Source organism: Cuculus canorus, chromosome 4 (genome assembly GCF_017976375.1).
Source record: "Cuculus canorus isolate bCucCan1 chromosome 4, bCucCan1.pri, whole genome shotgun sequence".
In the NCBI taxonomy this organism is placed as follows: domain Eukaryota; kingdom Metazoa; phylum Chordata; class Aves; order Cuculiformes; family Cuculidae; genus Cuculus; species Cuculus canorus.
In genome coordinates this window covers 42,656,838-42,680,839 of record NC_071404.1, presented here as the reverse complement: position 1 = coordinate 42,680,839, position 24,002 = coordinate 42,656,838, and the positions used below count along the sequence as shown (strand labels likewise).

The 24,002-nt window shown below is 38.2% G+C and overlaps 1 protein-coding gene across 7 annotated transcripts in view; it reads right to left on the bottom strand.

Moving 5' to 3' along the window:
* Positions 1-24,002, bottom strand: part of MARCHF1 (membrane associated ring-CH-type finger 1) — a 271,229-nt gene that overhangs the window by 223,520 nt on the left and 23,707 nt on the right. For 6 of the 7 annotated variants that reach the window (XM_054064375.1, XM_054064371.1, XM_054064368.1 and 3 more), the window contains exon 1: positions 7,385-7,490. The exons of the other annotated variant lie outside the window; for it this stretch is intronic. The gene's annotated coding sequence lies outside the window, so the exon portion shown is untranslated. Of the gene's footprint in view, positions 1-7,384; positions 7,491-24,002 lie in introns of those variants that run through there. 7 annotated transcript variants of the gene reach the window in all.

Below are 24,002 nucleotides of genomic sequence, written 5' to 3'. Positions count from 1 at the left end.
CACAGAATACAGCCTCCAACCAGCTGTGGAGACCAGCATCTGAAAGGCAGGTGGAGATGGAATTAGTTTGGCTCTTCTGCAGGTATGCACTCTTCCACCAGTACCTCATACTGTCTGTTCGGATTTTCACTAACCTAAGGCATGATTCTACCGTTTGATTTAAAGAAAGGTCCTCTACAAAAAAAATGAAGATGCATTTCAAACATAAGTCTACAGGATTGAAAACATTTATCAGTTTTAAAGAAAACCATGTATCTCCACAAAAACTTGCATCCATCAGCTGACTAATGACTGTTTATCCACATCTAGAGCTAGCACAGAGGACAATTTGATATTATTGTTATATAGAAAAATTTTCTACATTGCACTGACATTACTACTGCTCCTCAGAAAAACAATTCGGACACATTACAGAATCACAGAATCACTAGGTTGGAAAAGACCTCCAGGATCATCGAGTCCAGCCATTGCTATCAATCACTAAACCACACTCCTGAGCGCCTTGTCTACCCGTCTTTTAAATACCTCCAGGGATGGTGACTCAACCACGACCATTAGCTGATCTGAGTTTTGGTTGCACTTCACAGAAGGGCTTTAAACAGAAGAGACCACAACACTGTGAGGAGACAGCAGACAACATTTGAAGGGGTTTGGTACTCAGGAGCCATGCTTTAGATTTCTCTCCAAAGCAGCAGCATAGACCTTCTGAGCCTGAAGCAGCAATGAGGTAAAGCAGCGTATTGCCCACCACAGTGGAGAACAAGAATATGCCTGTGTTCCAATTACATGGCAAAGACTGGTCACATAGTCTGATCCGAGTTTCACATAGTGGAAACATTGAAGTACAAGGTCTTCACTTGGGAACCATAATCATCCCTTTCCTATGAGGGTTTAAGACCAGGAAAGCATGATTAGATTTAGCCTTGTCACGCACTATTTTGTACTAGAACGTGGGACTTCCACTTCATAGCCTACTTCTGAGCAATGGGTTTTCTTTACTTAGTTGATGGCACCATGGTCCTTGAACAGCACAGCAATACAGAGCACACTGCAACTGCCTCTGCACTCAGCTAACCCTGATAACCAGGAAGCTGAAATTCACCTCACATTCTGCTGCTACGCAAATGGATTCCAGCCAATGATTTCCAGCAATACACCAGTATTAATGCTGCAATCCACATTGTTCTCCTAACCTCTTTTCATCACACTTACCAAGCCCTACAATGTGTTATCGTGGGCTTGGGCTTCCCCTTAAAACTCCTACCGCTTACCACATGCATATCCTTGTCCTGTCAGAAGACAGTTCCAAAAGTCCACTTTGACATCAGCCAGAAATACTATCTGAGTCCTTATTTTATTACTACTTGATCTCATGCCAAAATCTTGTCCCATGGGTGAGGCATGTATCTAGCTTGGCTCATGTTACATCAATTTTACAACTGAATCAATGTATTAATAATTTTTTTTCCTCTTTGAACCTTTCTTCCATGCTAAAGTAGTCCCTTTCTTCCATAACATCATTAGTATTTCAAAAACTCCATCTGGAAAAGACTTCAAAGAAGAACACCTTGAGGTAAAGGAGGCAGGGGGAAGAACTCTATCTCATATGAGACCTGCAGTCATCAAGTGCCCACAACGTAAACTACACGCCATGGACGTCAAGAAAGCTGCTCTTACGACTGCAAAGACTACCTTCCCCCCGCTGTGCTTTCATTCAGAATCTCTTTTCCTTTTCCACAAGTTCCTGCAGAACCATGGTACCACTTCCCTTCCCCAACTCGTCCCCTCTACAGCCGTGTAATACAAAATGATGTAAAAAATAAACAAGACACAAGGAAGCAGCTAATTGCAATACTTTTAAAGACATCAAAAAGGATAGAGAAACTGTTCCTCTGAGGAAAATGGAAAGCCTTACAAGAAATCAGTCAGCGAGCACTATCTTATTTTAAGAACTCAATTTTGCAATAAATAGACAAGGGAGAGTGCTGTTCCATTGTTCTGTTGTACAAATGAAACAAGTTGCTGTGTTTTAGATTTTCAAACTGACTTGCTGAAGAGATTAGAAGTAATTAAGTTCTTCAGTAGTCTAAAGTATTTTGTACCCCACATTTTCTACCATGTCCCATACTGCCCAGTATTTTCTTTTTTGCAGAAATCATGTTTGACATCCAATTTTGCCTACATAACAGTCTAACTGAAGGCACAAATAGTCCCAACTTGGATTGCAGTTGCTGGTGGGCAATCATAGAAACACTCATGGTACATCCTGCCATACTTGATCTTCCAGACTTCAATTATGTATTTTATTCTCCTGAATTCTGATGGTTTGGACTACCATTTTTTCCCTACACAGCACAAACTCATTGCTATAAATTAAACAAAGTCAATTTCAGATCATACATTTTGGCTTTGCAAAAATGCACTTAATTCTGCCTAATATGAAGTTTTAACATTTGTTTCACATTTTATAAAAATACCAAGCTGTCACTTGCCTTTTAAAGGAATATAAAGAGTGGATTTAAGTCTTATAAACCAAAACTTCCACAAGCTAGAGAATTTTCAAGCTATCATTGATTGCACAGAGCTAACCTATAGTAACACTTTTCCATCCACACCATGCATTATATTATCATGAGAAGTTTACATAGCACAAAACTGTCTTTTCTTCTTTATCTTAAAATTTCCAACAATAGCTGCCTCTAGCTCTATTTTGTTTGCTCTTCTGTCTTTGTTTCTTATACAGGGTGAGTAGGTGCACATTCACAGAACACCGCCGTAGACTCAGAAAGAACCAGTACCTCAAATCACCTGCACAGCACTGCCTGTGCAGACAGGGACACACACAGAGCGTACAATACAGCCAGATACCTCATGCCAAAGCACAAAGTTCAGCAAAGTGAGTACTGAGTAGCAGCTAAAGAGCTAAGGTTTCATATTCCTCTGCATTTCCCACCACCACCCAGAGGCAGGCATGTGCATAGATCATTGGGACAGAGAGACACAGATTGGTCAATTCCACAACATACACTAGTGAAAAAAACTGGCAGCAGACAAGCAAATGTAATGGGACAACATTCAGGCAGCAACACTATAATTCTTCCTACACACAAGCTACCATAAATGCTTTCAATGCCTTGAATGCCAAATGCCTTCTGAAAAAAATTTGCTTTCCTAAGATTATAGAAGAGCTATAACTACAGTATCATCTTCACTGTAAAATCAGAAACTTTCTTCTCCAACAGTCATATAGTCAGAAATTTACACCATTCCACAGTTCAACACTGCCAACACCTCTCACAACACAGAACAAGAGCAATCCTGTACACCTGTCCTACAATCAATAGAATAGCACCGTCGCAGTGCAGTTGCCTGAAGAACCTTTCATTCCTTTGCATCCCAAAAACTATTCCCTTAGTAGGAACTATATGAAACACGTGGCATTGAAATACCCTGGAGAGCTGTGAAATGACATAATATAAAACAGTAATATCAACTCCCTACTATTTTCAAATGGTGGAACTCCAACATGACTTAAATTTCAGTGTATGTCTGGTTGTCAATTACTAGTGACTTGGAAAAATACTGTTATGGGGAAAAGAGGTCTTCTTTTTTGGCCTGTGATCACTCTGTTCATTTTAAAATAATGCACCTGATTAACACTGGTTACTCATTAACAAGGTTATTCTCATCATATAAAGGTTTAAGTTCTTCTATTAAGTCATTATTTGAATCTGCACTGTTACTAAGGTGATGAGCCTATTCTGGATTTAATTTCACATAACAAGACCCTGATTTTATTTCAAGTTAACACATATAATCTCACTGTTGTGTATGCTACTCACTAGTGAATCTACTGGATTAGAGAACAGATAAATAAAGAAACTAAACAAAATTCAAGTTGAAAACCTAGACTAGGTCAAGCAGTGATGTAAAAAAGCAGCAAAAATAGAAAACGGACATCTGACAGAAGCATGGCTGTGGCAGCAGAAGCCAGAGCCAACTAAAAAAAAAAAACGGAGAAAAGGACCAAAATTACGGGGAGATGCACACAGCTTGAGAAAAGACTACCAGCAGGTATGTCAGCTCCTAGCTGGTCTATTTCAGCAACACTCCGCAGGCTAGGGAGAAACTTTTAATTCCCATGCTTTTCACATTGGAAGTGTAGTAGCACACATTGGGAGAATTTTATTCCTAGACCACATGTAACTTTTCTCAGGTCTGACTAGCTAATAAAGTCTTCTAAAATTCTAATAAATGCTTTAATGTTTGCATGCAGATGTTCCTAGTACAAGAACCTGCTTCTTCCACAGAGAAAAGCCAGCTGTCTGAAGCCAGACAGTTCTTCTGAGGAATATGAAAAGATATGAAGATATGAAAGAGTTAATAGCAGCTGTCGTATATATAAATCCTACACAAAATATAAACAACTGACATCATATTAGTTCATGTGAACTGTACTTAACAAAAAGGAAAAAATTAATCACATTCATTTAGACACGCAATTTTATAGGTTTCATTACCAGCACACTCGACACCACAGCATTCGAGTGCCTTGAATGAAAATATCTAGAGACGTCAAATTAAGGCCCAAAGTTTTGCAGAATTTCTTTTACATAGAATTCAGTCACTATTAAATAATAATACCACTACTAAAAATCCTTTAAATATTGGAACAGATGAGAATTTTCTGTCATGTCATGAGGATTACCACAGCTATGACTGGGTCGAACACTGAAACAAAGCAAGTTCACACAGTTAAACTCAGCTGTCAGTCCCATATGGGAGAATTTCAAGCATTGCTAGCTTTGCCCATCCACATACCTTAAAAGAATGTCATTCAATTAGTATGCATGCTCAAAAAAAATCATTTTTTTTGTTTTTTAAAAGCACCCATTGCTAAGTCTTGTCACATGTTCTTAGCAGTGTGAGAAAAACATTAAACTCTTCCCATGAAGAGTGTCAAGACTGCTGTGAAATATTCAGCATAAACCCACTATGCAAGTCTAATCAGCATAACAACTCCCTCAGGAATTATCAATTTGCAAATTTCTCAAACATGTAAAAAAGGTAAGAAAGTTGTTAAAAATATAGCCAGGTACTCGTGAATGAGCCATACACTGAAATTTCTTTCTAAAGGTTAAAGCAAGTAATGATTCTTCAGCTGAATAAAGATAAATGTACGCACATGAAATTAAGAGAGAAGGTAACGAAAGACAATGCGTAATCATCATGACAGCTTTATATAAGTTTGGACGAGAGCTTTGGTCAGGACTATTAGACACTAGCAGAGTTTTTAGCATTATTAGAAGCATTATCACTGTGTCTCCAAACACACCCTTATATGTGGTTCGAGCATAAGAAATGCACCTGAATGCTCCTGACTTATCCAGTGCTATACTTTGTTACTTAATACACTCCAGTTTTCCTCCTCAAACTATGAGGTTCCAACTGAAACCAATGCCCTGTGAAAAGCAAACCTGTTAGTTTCATTGCCATTAATTACTTTCCTCCTTCACTCTAATACAAGATGCACACAACATGCATCTTCTCAACCCTCACACCCAGCAGTCAGGGACAGAACCTCAAACAGAAGAGTTTGTTTTTCAACATGAAGTCGAAAGAGCTTAAAATTACTTTGTTTGTTTGTTTTCTTTTAAAACAAGCATTGAAAATAATCAGAATGGCTTTGGCATTGCTTTAATCAGTTTAAACTTGAAGACAGGAACTCTAATTAAAAGCTGGAACTCTAGCTGTAAGAAACAGCTAATTACTTCTCAACTTTTTAATGAAGTACTCTGGCAGTGTCCATATTTGCTGCTCAGTATTAAAAAGGAAATGTTCTGCAAGATAAGCTCATTCTCTCAGGCAGTACATCAGTTTGTATATTTATTTCAACCCATGCCATTGTCATAGGGACTTAAGAAAACACACAATAATGATCGGATTTGCAGATCTCCATACACAAGATGATAAAGGAACTTCACAGCATTTCGAACAGAGGAGAAATACAAGGCAGTCATTACCTTTCTGTTAGGCAACAAGACAATTTAAATTGCACTAAAGTAAAAGGTTACATTTCACCTCCTTTCAATTTATTCCAGACTACAACTTGCAAATAAAGAAAGAGGAAGATAAGCTAGATAAGGAATTTTACGCTTGTGCTCCCCAGAAGTATGGGCAAAATACATGCGATAAAGGAAGAATAAGGAAGGACAACTGGCAGATAAAGAGGCACTTTGGCCAAACAGTCATGGCAAGGCATAGAATCACAGAATGACAGAATGACCGGGTTGGGAAAGACCTCTTGGATCATTGAGTCCAACCATTCCTAACGGTACTAAACCATGCCCCTGAGCACCTCATCCACCCGTCTTTTAAATACCTCCAGGGATGGTGACTCCACCCCCTCCCTGGGCAGCCTCTGCCAGTGCCCCGTGACCCTTTCTGTGAAATTTTTTTTTCTGATATCCAGCCTGAACCTCCCCTGGTGGAACTTGAGGCCATTCCCCCTTGTCCTGTCCCCTGTCACTTGGGAGAAGAGGCCAGCTCCATCCTCTCCACAACCTCCTTTCAGGTAGTTGTAGAGAGCAATAAAGCATGCTGGCAGTGGTGGCAGCTTGAACACCTTCTTTCACAATTCCATAGCTTTTACTATCTCATTTGATAAGGCCTGCTCCCTCTTCCCACACATAGAGTTATCAGCTAAAAAAAAAAAAAAAAAAGAAAAGAAAAAAGGAAAGAAACCGCTGAAAAATTGATTACGAACAAAGGACAAATAAGTTTGCCCAGATTCCCCAGCCAGGTTTTTCTAACCCGGGTTTCCACTTGTTACCAAGTCGCTACACACCACACATACTCCGAAAAGAGAAGCGCTGTGCGCAGCGGAGGGGCGCGGGAACTGCCCCGAGCAGGGTCGGGGGGCGCGGAGCGGCTGCGCTCCGAGCGGGCGGCGATGCCCGCGGCTCGGGCGGCTGCGGCTCGGGCGGCTGCTCCCCCCGACTTGGGGCGACGGGGGTGGGAGAGCCAGAGAAACTCCTTTGTCCCATCAGCGCCCAGGCGGTACGCTGAGAGGCGGCGGAGCGGCTGCCCCGGCACCGGCGACTGTCAAAGTGCCGGCGCGAGGGAACGATGGAAGATGAGATGATGGAGAAAACCCTCGCTCTCTGCCCCCACCCGCGACCGGCTGAGAAGGAGGGGGGAAAAAACGAGGAGGGGGAAAACAACAGGGGAGGGGGGGAGGAAACGGGGAAACGGGAAAGAACGGGGGAAAAAAAGCCCAACGCTTCCCACCCCAAAATAAATAATGATAACGATGATAATAAAAAAAGAAAAGAGCAGCAGCCGCAGCGGGGAGCCGGCAGGGCCCCCCCCGCCGCCCACTCACCAGCGGCGGGCCAAGCAGCCTCAGGGAGCCGCGTGCCGGGGCGGCGGGGCAGGCTGCCCGCCCGGCTTCGCCCCGCGCCCCATGCCGCCCGCCCGGCGCCGCCGCCCCGCCCCGCCCCGCCCCATGACGTCACCCCGCCGCGCTGCCGGGGGAGCGCCGACCCGGGAGAGGCGCACGGGGCGCTCAACGTTTCCAATGCTCCACCATTGAGGGAACGTTCCTCTCCCCGTTTCTGCTTTCCTGGCCTTTAAAATCTTTTTTTTTTTTTGGAAGTGTGGAATCTCTGGGAGAGGAGAGGTAGAGGGCTTAATTGCAGGTTTATTAAAGAAAAAATAATAATCGCCTGGATTCTCCCTTTCCCACTCTGAGAGCTGTACAGAAATGGAATCTCTCAGCCATTAGTTCAACGCGGAGAAGAACTGGGAGGGAGGGGAGGGGGGACACACCGCACGAGAGCAGGCAGCTCCGCTCTTTAGGTTCCATGTTGTCCAATGATTCTCATGTCACGTCTGGAAATAGTCTTAAGTTTGAAGTTAAGGGTGTCCTGCGGCAGCACGCTCCGCTGGTGCTCCACAGTGGGAAAGCCAAATAAAATGGGAAATTCACCTTAAACCAATTTTCCAGCAGCACCACAACACGTCCGCTAGTTACAAATATTGATAAAGGCTTCATCACCAGAGTAACCCATTCCAAGTGAAGGAAGGAATAAATCATTATGTTAAGGGAATTAATTAGCTTAAGCAATAATAAGACTAATAAGAATCCAGTCTTGGCTGGCTTGCAGTTATAAAGACTGTGATTGTAACAGGAGTTTAAGCTTGTTTACTAGTTGAAACAGGGAACGAATCAAGTACTGAAAAGACAGACCTGAGCTAACCAAGAAGACACATTGAGGAAGAAGATAAAGACCATCAGAGGCTTCTGAAGACACAAAGAAATTGTGATGTGCACATGAGAGTGGGTGATGAACTATGATAATAAGTTCCTGGAAAAACAATGGACATGTAACATGTTTCCAGGAATCTATATGAATATATGTTTCTCCAGTATAAAAGTCAGGTAACCAATCTCAATAGTTGGACACATTAGGTGGATTACCCCATGTATACCCTAGCACCGTTTATTAAAAGAATACCTGCTTAATAATCAAATTGGCATTGATTATTGAGTTTGGCTCTTCATGGCATCCCAGGCTAATTTAAAATATGCTTCTATGCTCTTGAGGAACAGAAGAAGTAGAGAGAGAGAGGCAATACAGACTTTTTTTCTTTTTTTCAAGTAATGGTGCTTGATAGTCTAGAAATTAAAGAAAACATTGGTCTGATCTGCAGTGTGCAGCTTCTTCAAAGAAGTCCATTGAAAAGATGGAGAATTGTCAAGTCCTGTTGCAAGTGGGGCAAGTGTCTAAACAAGCATCACCTTGACCATGAGATGTAGACATTAACGTGAGTACCAGCATTTTATGGAGTTCCCTCAAGTAGGTTAAACGATTATTTCTCATGTTTTTCTGGCTCCTGTAATCTGATCCAAAGATCAAAATGTGACAGGTTTTCTAAAGTTATATCTGCTTGTTACATGTTTCTTCTCCTTTTCTTATAAATAGTACAAAGGAAATAAAAATGTTCAAAATTCTCCTCTCCCCTTCTGACATTATTTAAAAAAATCTTTTAATTGTCATCTATATGCAGGTATTCATGCTTGCAATTTTTATTTTACCTTATTTATCTTTTTATCTTATTGGAGAGTTCACCTAATCAGGTTTCTAACAGTAATTTTTACACCCTGAAAATAAAATTGAAAGTGGAGCTACATCAGCCTCAATTATTGCCGCTCTGCTTCCTTATTTTAACACACTTGCATGGCTACTCACCTCATCAAAACATAGCATTTCCCCACCCTTCCAAAGAAAGCATTTGAGTGTTAAATTGTTTCCTGTTATCTGCAGAATGTTTTTTCAAAAACTGGATCAGCAAGGATATACATGCAGGAATGGGAACGCTCCTTCCACAAGAATTGTCCTCCCATCTGGGATCCTAAAGCTCTAGGCAGAGGCAGTATTATGAAAGTTTTGCTCATTGCTTTGGATAAGTGGATTAATCACTGAGGTGTAGTAAAGGCTACTGTTCTCATTCATCCAGTGCTGTTTCATTTCAGCAAGACACTTCAATGGTTTCATTAAGTGGAATACAAAATTTAAAAGACAAAAAATACCCAAAATTACATAGACAACTGCTATTAAGTGAATAATGAGGCAGCTACTGGCATAAAACAAGGGACAAGGTGACATTTGGACAGTAACATTTAGCTTGAGAAAGATGTATACTAGACAGAAGATGTAAAGTAGGCAATTAATTCAGAGACATTCATATAAGAAGATGAGCTCAGTTTGCCATCACAGACCAATTTCTTCCCAGTGAACTCTTCAGCACAGCAGAACATCAGTCTGTCAGTGGAAAAGGTGCATGATAATTACTACTACTGCGTCAGTTAACACTGCTGGTAATACTGGTTTAGAGAGAGATGCAGCTTTCTCTAGCAAGTCTTTTTAGATTGCTTCGTACCTTAATCACATTAACAACTCTGTTACTAAAGGTGCTCTGATTCCATATGACTACGACAACCAAGAACCACACATCTGTGCAGTTTATTGTAACCAAACATGTCTGAGTCCATTGCTTACAGTACCTGGGCTTTTTTCTTTGGACATCAAGATTTAGACTTCTTGTAAGCCAGTATATTTGGATTTTCAAAGAGAAAGTTGAGGAGGAGTTTGTGCTGAAGAAGGTCCCGAAAATCAGTTTTATGAGTTCAGAATCATCGTATCACAAGGGCTAAATTTTTCTGAGTAAATACTTCCAAGTATCAAAAATGAAAATTGTATTTACAAACCTTTCATAAATATGTGTTATAGAGCAACAAGTTTGCACATCTGCATGTCACAAAATTCAAGTGAAAACTTATGTCAAATTCTCAGTTTAAAAAAAGAGGAAAAAAACCCACATTTAACATGGAAGATGTGGCAAGCAATACAGAGGAAAGAAAGAATTATGCTATGTACATTATTTAAGGGAAAATTAAGGGGATTAAGGTAAGATTAAGAAGGGGATTAAGGTAAGAAACATTACAATGAGCCTTTGATGATAATTTTTGCAATGAGATTCAAATTCGTTTAAGTATATGACATTAGCTTTCCAAAAGCTATTAATAAACTTGAGTCAAGTTCTGCAGGCTTGATCCATGAAATGAAATCAGAAACAAAACCTTTCTTCTATTAAAAAACAAGAAACTTCATGACCTGAGCCTTTGCCACACCCTCATGAGTTTCAGTGCCAGTCCAAGCCTAGGTAAGATGTTTTCCTCATAGAAAGTGACCCTTTCTTTCAAGTATTCCCAAGTCTCCCCGCTTCAGCATTCCTGAATACATGGCTGATGTGGTAAGCAAGATCAATTTACTTATCAGGCTTCCAACGAATCTGGAAGTTTTAGAAAATGAGATATGTCCCCTTTTCCAGCTGTCAGCCAATCACTAGTGCTTCCACAACAGTACCAAGAGCGCAGCACATGGGTCTGGGAGAGTGAAAAGGGAGGGAAAGCCTTCAGCAGAAATGTGTTCACACTAACTCACACCAGCTAGGAAATGCGTAAGAGTGGAAGCAGTTATCCCAAAGACAAAGATTTACAATGCTCTTGAATGTCATGATTTAATTTTTATATTGTTTCAATAAGCTGAAAATAGCTGTCTTTGTAACTAAGTCAACTTTAGAGTAGAACAGCTCAGAACAGGAAGGGTAAAGTTAATGCTTCCTCAGAGTTGCTCACAGCCTGGTAGTTAGGCTAAGACGAAAAGTGCAACTTCTAATCCCTTCAGGCAGAAAAAGGAATTGAATTGATGTCTGACATTTAGACTGGACAAGCATTTTAACCACAGAGAAAACAGATAAGAGAGGAAAGGTCTTTCTGCACTTCCATGAATCTCCCAACAATTTTGCAACTCTTTCAATTTCCTCATTTTCATTACTTTTCTCTTTGGGGTTTTAGATAAATAAAGTCTCATTTCCATTGCAATGACTCTTGCATTAAGGAATTTCTTCATTTCAAGATAAAGTAGAAGATGCTTCTTTTTTTCAGGTTTAAGTTATCATTGGACTCGTGAGTAAAATCTAACCATGGTGAAACAATGCTAGAAATGCATATCCTCAGGACCAGACAAAAGGTATTTGTTAGAATAAATTAAAAAAAAACAAACCCAAGAGACAGCCACTTATTCTGGCTTTACTGAAGCGCTTCCCTAGCCTGCTGTTTGGCTTGCTGCTAGATCATTTAAGCGTGAGCTCGTATGTATTCAGAATAACAAGGAGGCAACAGAGAAGACAGAAAAGGTAGAGCTATTTCACATCACAAAGAATGGCGGTGGAGATATAACAGAGGAAGGACAGAGGTTACTTTCCTTGTTCTTCTCCCTTCTCTGAGTAAGAAACTAGCAAATGAAAACTGGCTTCATATCATGTTTCGTACTGTATATTCAGCAACAGAAAAGCATGTTCCCTGTTGCCTGAACTAACCAAGCTAAAAGGGAATGTCCAATTACATCAATGAAAACTTTAAGGTATAACTCTTGTTTCTCACTTTGACCTTGAGTAGTCATCATTAACCAGCCAGTTTTACTTCGACAAATTATGCAAGTGACATCCTTCTGTTACGTGACCACCACCATATCAGTACACCTGTGAATGAATGGTGGGGTTTTTCATAATGTTTTTTGGCATAGAGAGATCTCCACACAAAGTATTTTTAATACAAAGCAATAATTTATCATCCTTTTCATAAGTTAACCTGTATTTTATAACCAATTATACACTTTTGCCATTTCATCTTAACATCAGCACCTTCATTCCTTTTTCTTCATCTTAAAACAACATAAAACAGTGGTTATGTTGGTGCACAGAATACTGATATAATGGGATGATAATAGCATCTGTTTTTATTAACTGTGCATAACCCAGACATTCTACAAATGTCTGCTGAGGGCCTAAGGGCTTAAACACAGAAATGTTGATTTGTTATAAAATAAAGCACTTTAGACTGAAAACTAGAGGATATCTGGTTTTGAGAAAATATTTGCTATGTCCTGCAATGCAATTTCTGTTCTGAAAAGGAGTGAGTCACCTTTGGTATGCTAATACTAAGTCTGTGCCATATGTAGTTCTATAGGCGAAGGTGTTAGCCTGCTGAAGTATCCTTATTAACAATTTGAAGAGCATTTCAATAAAAAGATATACAGATACAATATGAGAATTAATGTGCTAACAAAACACAGCACACAAATCCACATACATAAGGATTTTCAAACAGAAAAACTGTCTCAGTGATGTAGAATCATGAGTGGGAAAAATTAGCTCGGCTACCAGCCGTCCTCCTTTTTTAACTTTGTAATACCAGTACAAGTGCTGTACTTCAAGTTACCTGTCATGCAATTTTAATCCAGACCTATGTATTGTAATGTTCTAAGCATGATGTGAAACATCAGTAACAAGTGGTTTGAATAGTTAATACTCACTTTTAAGAGTGCATGATACCTCATCATCTCTCAGACAATTTCTGCTGTCAGTTTGTTCTCTGCTCTTGTAACAGAATCCATATTACAAATATTACACCAAGTGTTTTCTTCTCTGAATTTTTACCACTGGATTGCAAATATAATGGTGTTTTGGTAGCCAATAGGTTCACTCAAGGTGACCAAACCTATAAAAACAGTGAACGTTAAGACAAAAAGGCATAAAAAAGCTGTCTACCATAAAAAATAAGTAATAAAATAAAAATAAGAGATTGGACAAAATAACGTTATGAACTAAAAATATTTTTTGTTTAGAGACCATTTTGGTACTTGCCTTACTTACCATCCTGTGACCTTTTACTCTATGATATATACAGTTCCTATTGTGTATTTCCTTCTCAAAGTAATTCCTAATTCAAACATGGAATAAAAATAAAGATTTTACAGAACTGAAAAAAAAATTGGTTGTCATGAGAATCTGTAATGAATATCTTGCTCCTGAGTACCACTTACAATCTGATGAATAAGACAATTTAGGTATTGCCAAACCTGCTAGCAAGTATTTTCACATCTTATTTTCTTGGTAAGGTAGATAGGAAGTATGCTGTACTGATTAATGACAATTGGTGTATTTATCCTATACATAAAGTTTAGCAGTTTAGAGGTGAGAGTCAAACTGTGATTCGGAAAAGCAGCTTCAATGAATGCAATGGATGGAAGTGTATTGTCTATTCAGTAATACATTATTTTTTTAGATGTAGAGAGGTTAATTATCGAGATTTCTGGACACGTAAGATCAAAATAAGTCTATGGTCTACAGCTTCTCCAGCTGCAAACTGATCTTCTATACAGTGGGCAATACAGGATATAGAGGCTACAGAACAGACAGAGACATACTCGTAAACAGTTTTAAAAGATATTATAAATAAACTGTGCAATTTTTTTATTCTTGCAAAGAACTGCTATGTTTCCATAAAAAAAAAGGGCCAATGGTTCTATCCAAGAAGCATTCTGGACCCACATTACTGCCTTTGTCATGGTGTTCCCCTCTTCTCAGATGGTAATATTTAGCCAAGAGGAAAAAAAAAAAATCTGTTCAAATACCTTCCTTTGGATTGTAATACTGTATCTTTTTCCTTGAACCCCAAACTTCTGTCCCTGTAACAGGAACACTAATTCATCTGAAAAGACAAAGAGGTCCACAATTATCTTGACATCATGTTTCAACCTGCTGTGCTCTGCCTTCCAAGCACAGCGTGTACAAAATTTAGCAATGTTCTTCTCTTCTCTTCTCTTCTCTTCTCTTCTCTTCTCTTCTCTTCTCTTCTCTTCTCTTCTCTTCTCTTCTCTTCTCTTCTCTTCTCTTCTCTTCTCTTCTCTTCTCTTCTCTTCCCTTCCCTTCCCTTCCCTTCCCTTCCCTTCCCTTCCCTTCCCTTCCCTTCCCTTCCCTTCCCTTCCCTTCCCTTCCCTTCCCTTCCCTTCCCTTCCCTTCCCTTCCCTTCCCTTCCCTTCCCTTCCCTTCCCTTCCCTTCCCTTCCCTTCCCTTCCCTTCCCTTCCCTTCTTAAACAGGGATTCAACACAGAGTCACAGTATGGTCTTGGATTATTCCTCGTGCTTCTCTTAAGTGGTGGTTCTTGTACTGGTGACAATAATTTCAATCCACTCCATGCAATCCAAACATTGCTTAGAACACAAAGCAAGTTTTTAATCTCATATTTTGTGATATTCTTTGAACTGTTTCCATGCTTTATATGTTGTTACCCTAAGTATCAAAGATGTGGGCTGTTTTACATATTCTCCATCTGTTAACCATAGCCTACCACAGCAGCTATTACATATTGGTTTCATTCTTAATATTAAAGCAGAACAAGCATTTTCAGTCACTGTAAAAATGCATTTTACAACCACATCATATTCGAAAATTCATCAACAGTAGTTTTGATTTTGTTGAAACCATAAATTAACGGCTCTACCAGAACCTTCATAGCTTTTTCATAGACTGACATTATGCTGGAGGTGCTAAACACTTGCATACCCAAATTTCATCTGCAATTGCTATATCTACCTTGTTCTCTCAAGTACTCGCATTATCAGGATTAACTCTATATTTGGATACTCCAGTTTCCCATTCATTCGGACATGGAAGACCCATTCTACTGGATATGCCTGGCCACTGAACTTTATTTGAGTTGGTATTAGTGTCCTCTGTACAGACAGGCTACACACCTCTCGTGTAGGTCATGTGGCTGGTTTCTAGTTTTCACATTTGTACTTTGGCTGAAGATGTATAAATATCCCAGGAACTGTATATTTTAAGTATAATAGCAGTGGGTCATTCTTATTTAAACTACTGAATGCTGCTACTGCATTCCCAAGTTTGTGATGTTTTTCTTTCTGGGTGTTCACTCCTGGTTTGAATACTATTAGATCTACATGAACTGATTTGTCTCTTGTACTGCTTTTCATTATGATAAATAACTTGGAATTGCTGAATTATCGTTAGATGTGTTTTTCTTAATTAAAAGGGGTCTTTCTGGCAACAGAAAGTCTTTTCTTGTATATGTGTCTTGCTGATGACATAACTCGCATAACATGTTCCTTCATGCCTTGTTCTCACTTCATTTTAAGAAAGAGTAGTAATTAAAGCTTATAACTATCCCCAAGAATTCATTTATATCAGTTGCTTACATCTCCAGAATTGATAGATGTAACAGGAATCACTTTTTGATCCACATTACTGGAACCATTTACATACAATTATTACAATATTATATTAACCAGTTGTGTCGCTGAATACACAACAGCTGTTAACAGAAATTAAGTTTGAGTTAGCTTGTGATTCTGGGAGTATGTGTGTGAGCATAAATCTGCACATGTATACAAAGTGTGTTGTCTCTTTTCCAAGCACAATGCATTGATTAAAAATAATTGACGTTCAATGTTTAGTTAAAAATGTATGGCATCCTTCTTTACCTGCTGATGAAAATTTAGTCAAGCCTGACAACACAACAGTACATAAAAGAGAACTCCCTGGTGACATTTGTAGGATGTAAAAGAGAAGAGAAAGGTCAGTCAGTAGCTCACTGAAGTATGCTCAGATGTGTATCTTCATTTAGTCCAATCAGTAGATAGCATTAGTGTCTAAAGATGAGTTTTCCTCCCACACTTGGCGTGACAAGACTCATTCACTATTTAGGCAGTGGGAGACAATCTATTTCAAACCACAACAAAACTTATAAAAAAAATCTATAATATATCTGAAGAATAAACTTGATACTCATTGCTTCAACTGCAATAGTATTGCTCACACAAGTAAATCTAGGAAACTATGTATGTTCTTGCTAAAGAATAAGTCCTATAATCTTGGCTTATAAATCAAAGCAAAAGCTGTAAGTCAGTCAAGCTGGTTATTAAGGCAAATGAAACGCATTTTTACATTTCACAGAATGAACCAACAAAGGAGTTACTTTACAAAGCCCAAATCTGTCATCTGTGGCTTCAGATACCCAGAGACGGACATTCATGTACAACACATTGTTCATAAGGATAAGCATCTACTACAATACATTACATAGTTAAGTACAGACTAGCTCTTCAACCAGTTTTGCTATGGTTTAAGTGTCACTTACGACACTCTTAATGTCTCCATAATTTCGGTTATCATGACCTGTGAGTTTTCAGGAATTTTTCTTGTCATTTGAATTAGTTAACACAGTTCCCTGATCCCTTGCATCCTTCCTTCTCCTGGTATTCCTGAAAACAAAGCAAAAGCTTGGATAGCATTTGTACCAAGGAGAAACCTTTGCTTTACCAAGTCCCCAAAAGATCTAGCACAATATTAATATTTAGGTAAGTGATCTGATTTTAAAAAAAAAAAGTTCCCTTCCTGGTTTCAGGTTTAATCATATGCACACACATCTCTTTCAGGTAATGTAAATATCACATATTGAGAATTCAGGTTTTAGAAAAAAGCCATCTGAGTTTTCTGTTTAACCATCAGTTAGCTGCTACAAATTTGTATTATTTCAATACATAATGATAGTCCAATCACTTAGAAAAACTGCTATCCAGTAGTATCTAACTTTGCAAACTCATACAACTCATAACAAACAAACAAAACCCCCAAACATTTTTCAATAGAACACACTAATTCTCACACCATTTACTCCTCACAAGTCTACAAGCAAAACAGAAGACTTAATTAGCAGAGAGGTTATTCAACGGCTCATGGTGTTCTGGCAATGGTGAAAGTAGTAAGGGTTTGAGGGATAAGCATAAGTTTGTGGCTGGAAAGGAGGACCCATTTTGTAGGATGGGTACTGTGTTATAGTTTTCAGAGGTGCTTCTAGTCTCTGTAGATCAAAGACTGGGAGACTGTCATAGTTATGGACACAGGGTAATGCTCAAAGAGGATAAAATTAAGACTATGTTGGTATGGTCTCCAGTTCTTCATTTTCCTGGTCTACAATGTTTGAATTTTATTGAAAACCACTAGGATGATCTTGAACTTATCAGATACTTGAATCAAGTTAGATTCAACTTTTTGAAAGCTACAGCAACTATCCTCAAATGGACATTTCAATGTCCAGTTCTGTAGCTTCGTTGCTAAGGAATTTTTACTGTGATTGTGGCAATATTGTTAATATTCTTAGGAATATAATTTCAGTTTAATAATTTGTTAACAAAAAAATTACCCTCACTGTATACAATGTCTGCTTTCCTCTTTATTCCGATTACTAGAAATTACTAAAGGGTGGGGCTTATTGCTTCTTGGGAAACATTCTCTTTGACATTTCCCTTCCTCCTGGAGTGAAAACTTGTTACTGAGTTCCTTTAAGTTATTTATTCACTATGGGAAGGTTCTTGAGCAGGGCATCTGTTCCAGAATCCTATTTTACAGGCTTGTAGGAAACAGCCATAACTTTTAGATGTTGTAGGAATTGGAGCTCAGACAGAAAGACGTGTTTTTTAATGAGATTCAAAGTTGTACTCAATTTTAAGTTTTACATTTTTTTCTTAATGCACTAATGATAGTTCAGAAAGTCATTAAAAGATACATTTTGGCAAGTAACAGCAATCAGAGTCAATTCAAAAGATACAGATACATAATTTATGCTAACTTCTTGGAACTGGAATTTTTTGTTGTTCAAGTTGATTCAAAGGGAACTAGCATTCAAGTTCTTCAAATAAGAGAACTGTCGCTGTATCCAAACTTTTCTATATTTTCTTCTCTTTTTTTTAAAAAATGAGGCAGTACATAGGATCCAATTCATGCATCACAGCCCTAGGTTGCTCAGTACAAGGCTAAAACTTTTTAAAACTTCTGCGTGGTGAGTTTACAGTCACTGCAGTTATGTGCTCATAATTTCAATGAAGTCTGTTTACATATAATTACTCTTGAACACACAAAACTAAGCCTATACCCAACAGAACATTACTCTAAAAGATATGCCAAGCCATTACCCGTGTGTGTAGGGAGAATTTCCAATCTTCCTTCGTGCAAAGGTATTATTGATGAACAGATATGTAGTTGCTGTCTGACACGAAGTTGCCTCCACTTTAGGTACTACATGCCACTCTTACTAAGCAGACATAAGTAACTTATTTGATCAGAAAATAAAATTTAATAATAGTTGCATGGGCCCATTACTCCATCTGCTTCCTATAAGTACTAATAATATACCGTATCAGTTTCACCTATAATTTATTCATCATGGCCAATATCACATCTGAACGACAAGCAGCCTTCTCCCTTTCTCTCATTTCTCAATATGCATTTGTCTCAGAAAGATGTAAAAACATCTACTTTACCTCAGTTTTAGAGAAAAGCCACACGGATACCAGCTTTGTCCACTATGTAAGTCTGCAGTAGACTTCTTGACAATACTACACTATTTGTTTGATTGTCTCCTACGCAAAGCGAATCTCCATCTTGGAGAATTTAAAATGAATTACTGCAATTATATAGAGAAAATAACATATTTCACCAACAGCATGATGGCAAAAGTTATAAAGGACTAATGGCTAAAGGACTAGTAAAAGTCTTTTTTTTTTCTCTAGAAAAAGGTCATGCAGAACAACCCTGAAAGTGTTGCAATCACAGCATGAATTAAAGTATTTTTCTTTTTCTGGGCTACTAGATCTTTCAAAGCTTGTTTTGTATTACATACTACATGGTGTTTTGAGTGTTTTGTAGCCAGTTTTCTGCCTGTCCAAGTGCTTAACACATCCTGAGAAACAAACATTAGTTACTTAATGGCTTGTTGATTTTGTCAGAGTAGAATAGTTTGCATGGCAACTGATATGCACAGATACTGGGTTTCAGAAATTGTTTCATGTTCTCAGAAGCATTTATTTTGTTTTGGTTGCAGTAGAGCTGACAATATGGTTAGCATTTTCAATATGCACTTCACATAATAATAGCGAAGGGGTGCAATAGTCATATCATGAAAGTCTCATTTCTTTCCTAACAATGGATGGACCTGGAAAGTGGGAAGACAGCATATATAAGTACACAAAGCACCAAAACTTACTTTTATTTTAAGTAACTAACAGCTCCTGTTTCTAGTTTGAACTATAAGTGTCCTTCTTCACATCATACCACTCCATGCTTATTGTCTCCTAGGGGCTTTTATGGGGGAAATTAGTTATCTAACAGACCCCATAATTAATATAACAAAGACTGTATAAAGAGTGAGGGGCTTCAACAGTCATTAAAAAAACCTGTCATCAATTATCTGGCAGCTTTTCAAATAAACCAAAATCCAATGCTAGAGCATTTTCTCAAATTTGTGTTTACCTTGAGTAAACCTCCTTTTGCAGAAAACAACAAAATCCAAACAATGCACATACGTAACAATAATTATGTATGCAGTGGTATACTTCTAGTCAACTTAATTTGCCTTCTGTCAAGATACAAAAGGGAAACTGTGCTACACATCCACTAAAGGCCGACAGAATACATTCCACACTTAACAACACATACCATATAATTACCTAAGAAGATCAGAGCTTCTTGTTTCCCTGTTGAGCAGAGGGAGAACTTAATTTGCACAGGCAAGGATGGAACCTGCATCTTTTTTTTGCTGTAAATATATAAGCTATAAAGAAGCACCTGAAGACACTTTTCAGACATATCTTTGAAAGTCCCTTGAAGAACTCCAGCATGAAATCTCTGATTTAAATCCAAACAAGACAAGGATGCCCGTTGTGCAGTCTGGCCAGAATATGGACTTTTCACAAGAAATCCCTGCATTTCTTGTCAGCTGATAGAGTTTCGTTGTTGATATAAAACTGACCTATAATGGAACTAAGTCTTGGGTGGAAAACTTAAAAATAAACCAAACAGATTTAAAATATGATTATTTCTAAACCAAAACAGTAGACATTTAGGAGTAAAACAATTGCTGATGCAAGTTATCTGATTAGAAAATGCTACGATTGACACAATTCTGTTGGCCCAAGCATACATTGCATCCATGTCTCTAATATATAAAACAGCACCAGCAGCAAAAGTCGAATGTGGGATTTCATTCTTCCTCATCAAGAGACTGTCGAATTGCTGTACTTCAAATCCAGCACTAGGAAGTGTTTCAGCACCAAGTGGCCTCTAACTCTTTTGGAGAGTGAGTTTGAATTGTTGTAGCTGGAGGCAAAGTTGAAGTCCAGGCCCTCCTTACCACTTAGACAAATTTCCAACTCGTACTGTTTGTGTTTAAAAGGGTGACCAGTATCAACACTCAGGCAAGAGGTCACCTGCTCTCTGGGTCTTTGCTGGAGTTAGGCAAACTATTCTGAGTGGGGTGATATTCTTGATAGCTTATGACCTTAAAAGTAAGAAGGCAAGCACTTATAGAGTCAAAGTTTAAGTAGCATGAGAAGAGTTTTGATTTTAAGTTCCAGACTTCATTACTTACATTTTTCTATGTCCTTTTTACTGATCTTTACATCTAGCACACGTGTTCCTATAGCATACAGGCAATATGCAGCACTTCATATCCAGCCTTCAATTAGTAAGCTGCCTTGCAGGCCTAGGAGAAACTGTCACTTGCCACTCCATGATATACAATATCAAAATAAATTGACTGCTCATTAATTTACATCTAAATTCAAGAGATATTTGTTCACTTTTAGCAATTCTTTAGTTTTAAAAAATTCATGTAGTATAGCAACTACCATAAAAATTCAGAACACGGTCCTTTTAAGCTCAGCTACTGACCAGTACAAAAATCTTGTTAAAAAAGGTATAAGAAAATTTTACTAAATGACTGTAGAATAATCAGTCTTTATGGATTTCTTTTTCCTGATTATAATGAATTAGTGATTAGTCTTGTTACAGACTACCAAACTACATATTTTTTTTACCTTTGCAAGAAGTCTAATTACACTAATTGATTATATCTTATTGCTCTTTGTACAAGGTGATCATGACTGACTTTTGATCTTCAACTTATAAATAAGATATCCAGGACCAAATCCTCTGCTGATTTAAATCAACTAGTTCTAACAGTCTTCAACTATGTAAAGGCTAGTTAGTGACACATTTCACATACTTTCCTGTTCTGAAAATTAGAGTTAAATTTTTTTACTGGGTTTGGCTGGGATGGAGTTAACTTTCTTCATAGCAGCTGGTATGTACTGTGTTTTGAATTTGCAGCTAGAACAGCATTGATAACACACCAGTGTTTTCACTATTCCTGAATAGTGCAGTGTGTAGAGTAGTGCAAAAAGACTTTTTCCTACCATATCCCCCACAAAGTGGGCTGGTTGTGAGCAATGAGATCGGAGGGGGCACAGCTGGGACTTGAACTGTCCAAAAGGATACTCCATGCTATATAATGTCATGTTCAGCAGTAAAAATCTGGGGTAAAGGAAGAAAGGGGTACAGGAGATTGACTCGCAAGGTGGCTGGTGCCCAGAAACTGTCTGGGCATCAGTCTTCTTCTAGGAAGTGATGAGTGATTGCCCTGTTCGTGATTTTGTTGGGTTTTTTTTTTCTCTTTCCTTCACCTATTAAATTGTCTTTATTTTGACCCATGATCTTCCTTGCTTTTGCTCTTCGTATTCTCTCCACACCTTTTGCTGGGGTGGAGGAAGTGAGCAAGCAGTATTTGCGTATTTAGCTGCTGGCTGGGGTTGACTCACAACAGTTCTCAATGCATTTGCCCCAGGTCCAAAAACCATGAACCAATTCCCAAGTTTGCTCAGAAAGAAAGCTAGAAGAAAACAGATTCCTATGTTTGTTCTGTATATTGCATATAGGTTCAGGTTATAATAGTGTGGAGAAAAAAAATTATCTCCCTCCAACCAATTTATATTTAAATAAAACTGTCTTAAGATATGTAAGTAACAGCTGCCCCCTGAAATGCCTAATTGGAAAGATAAATTAATTCTTTCATGAATAAAGCGATAAAGAGATAAGTTTTCACTATTTGTTGCCATCCATTTCAAGCATCAGTTTGTACACTAGCTTCAAAGCAAATAGATTATTTTCCTTAGAACATCTTCCCTTTAATGTACTATAAATTCTATTAATAATATGGAAGATTTTCTACGTTTCATCACAGAATATCTTTTTCCTTTCATGCTAAACTGCTGAATGGAAAACAGTTGTTTTTAAAAATCGTAAGAACAGGTCAACCTGATTCCAACTGAACATTTGTTAGCCTTGGACAGTTAATTTTAGCTATCCTATTGTTTATGTTAACTTCTTTCTCTACTTTCTGACTAAATTGTTATTAACTTACAGTATTATTAATTTGCACCACCTACATTCTGTCAAAAACAGCACTGAGATACCACAGTATAACAACATAAGAGCTAATATTAAAAAGAAACACCAGATGTTTAACAAATCCTTTGTTACAAAATTAACAAGGATATTTTCAGGCTGTGGAGTGTCTGAGTTGGTGAATCTGTTTCCTGAATCTTAAATTCATTCAATTTCTGTTTACACTATCAATTGGTTGTCAACCATATTTCTTCATTTGCAAGATTTTTTTTGTTTTCATGCAGAAACTGCTTTTTTGACAAAGTGGGCTGATCAACAGTCCTTAGACTAGGAACAACTAACTTTGTAATGCTTTGCATTTCCTATCAAAATCTCTGAATAACTGAAGCCATAAACCTGGAAAAAAGGAGGTTTGGGTGATGGGAAATGTCAGAAGTCCCATGGTTCAGGGTGGGCCACAGCAGTTCAGATAGCCCAGAACTCCCTTTGTCAAAACAGTCCCACTAAAGTTTACCCAGGGTGATCCTGCTCTCTCTGAGAGACATTTTACTTGCTGCACATATTGCTCACTTTGACAAATGCTATCTAGACCATAGAATCATAGCATAGCTTGGGTTGGAAGAGACCTTAAAGATCATCTAGTTCCAACCCCCCCTGCGATGAGCAGGGACACGTCCCACTAGACCAGGCTGCCCTGATGCACGTGAATAAACCAGAATTATAATGAGCTGTGAATATGAAAAGCTGGGCAACAAATCTAAAACAAGAAATCAACTTGGATTCTAAATGGTCATACCATGCACTTATTAAAAGGGTCAGGGGCTTACATTAGTCAGTAAAAGCTTGGCATGAAATACCTGTTCTGAAAAAACACTTAGGTCAATCATTCATTAAACGTGGATATATTATGATATTTCTCTTCTACTGAAGAAACCCAGGAAAAAAAATCTGATAATATTCTACTCTAACTGGACATTTTTCTGCATTTTTCAAGAGGAACAGGTATCATCCATTAAAACGGGCTCAGAAATGATAGATGCTGAAAATTAACACCATCTCCTTAGTGCCTTCTTTTCAAAAGGAACTGGCATTTAATTGCATGTGAACAATATTCTAACTGAAATTATTTTCACTTTTGTTTGTTTGAAGCTTTTTTGTCACATTATTTCTTGTAAACATAAACAGTAAAAGCTACAGGAGCAAATTTCATGCTGCTTTCAGTGTATTTGCACAAACAAATGAGACCACAGGGAACAACTTAAGATACTGTTTTTGTAACTTAAAATATGCATGACACGAGTCTACATTTTGAAAAATATGATCCTTTCTTTTG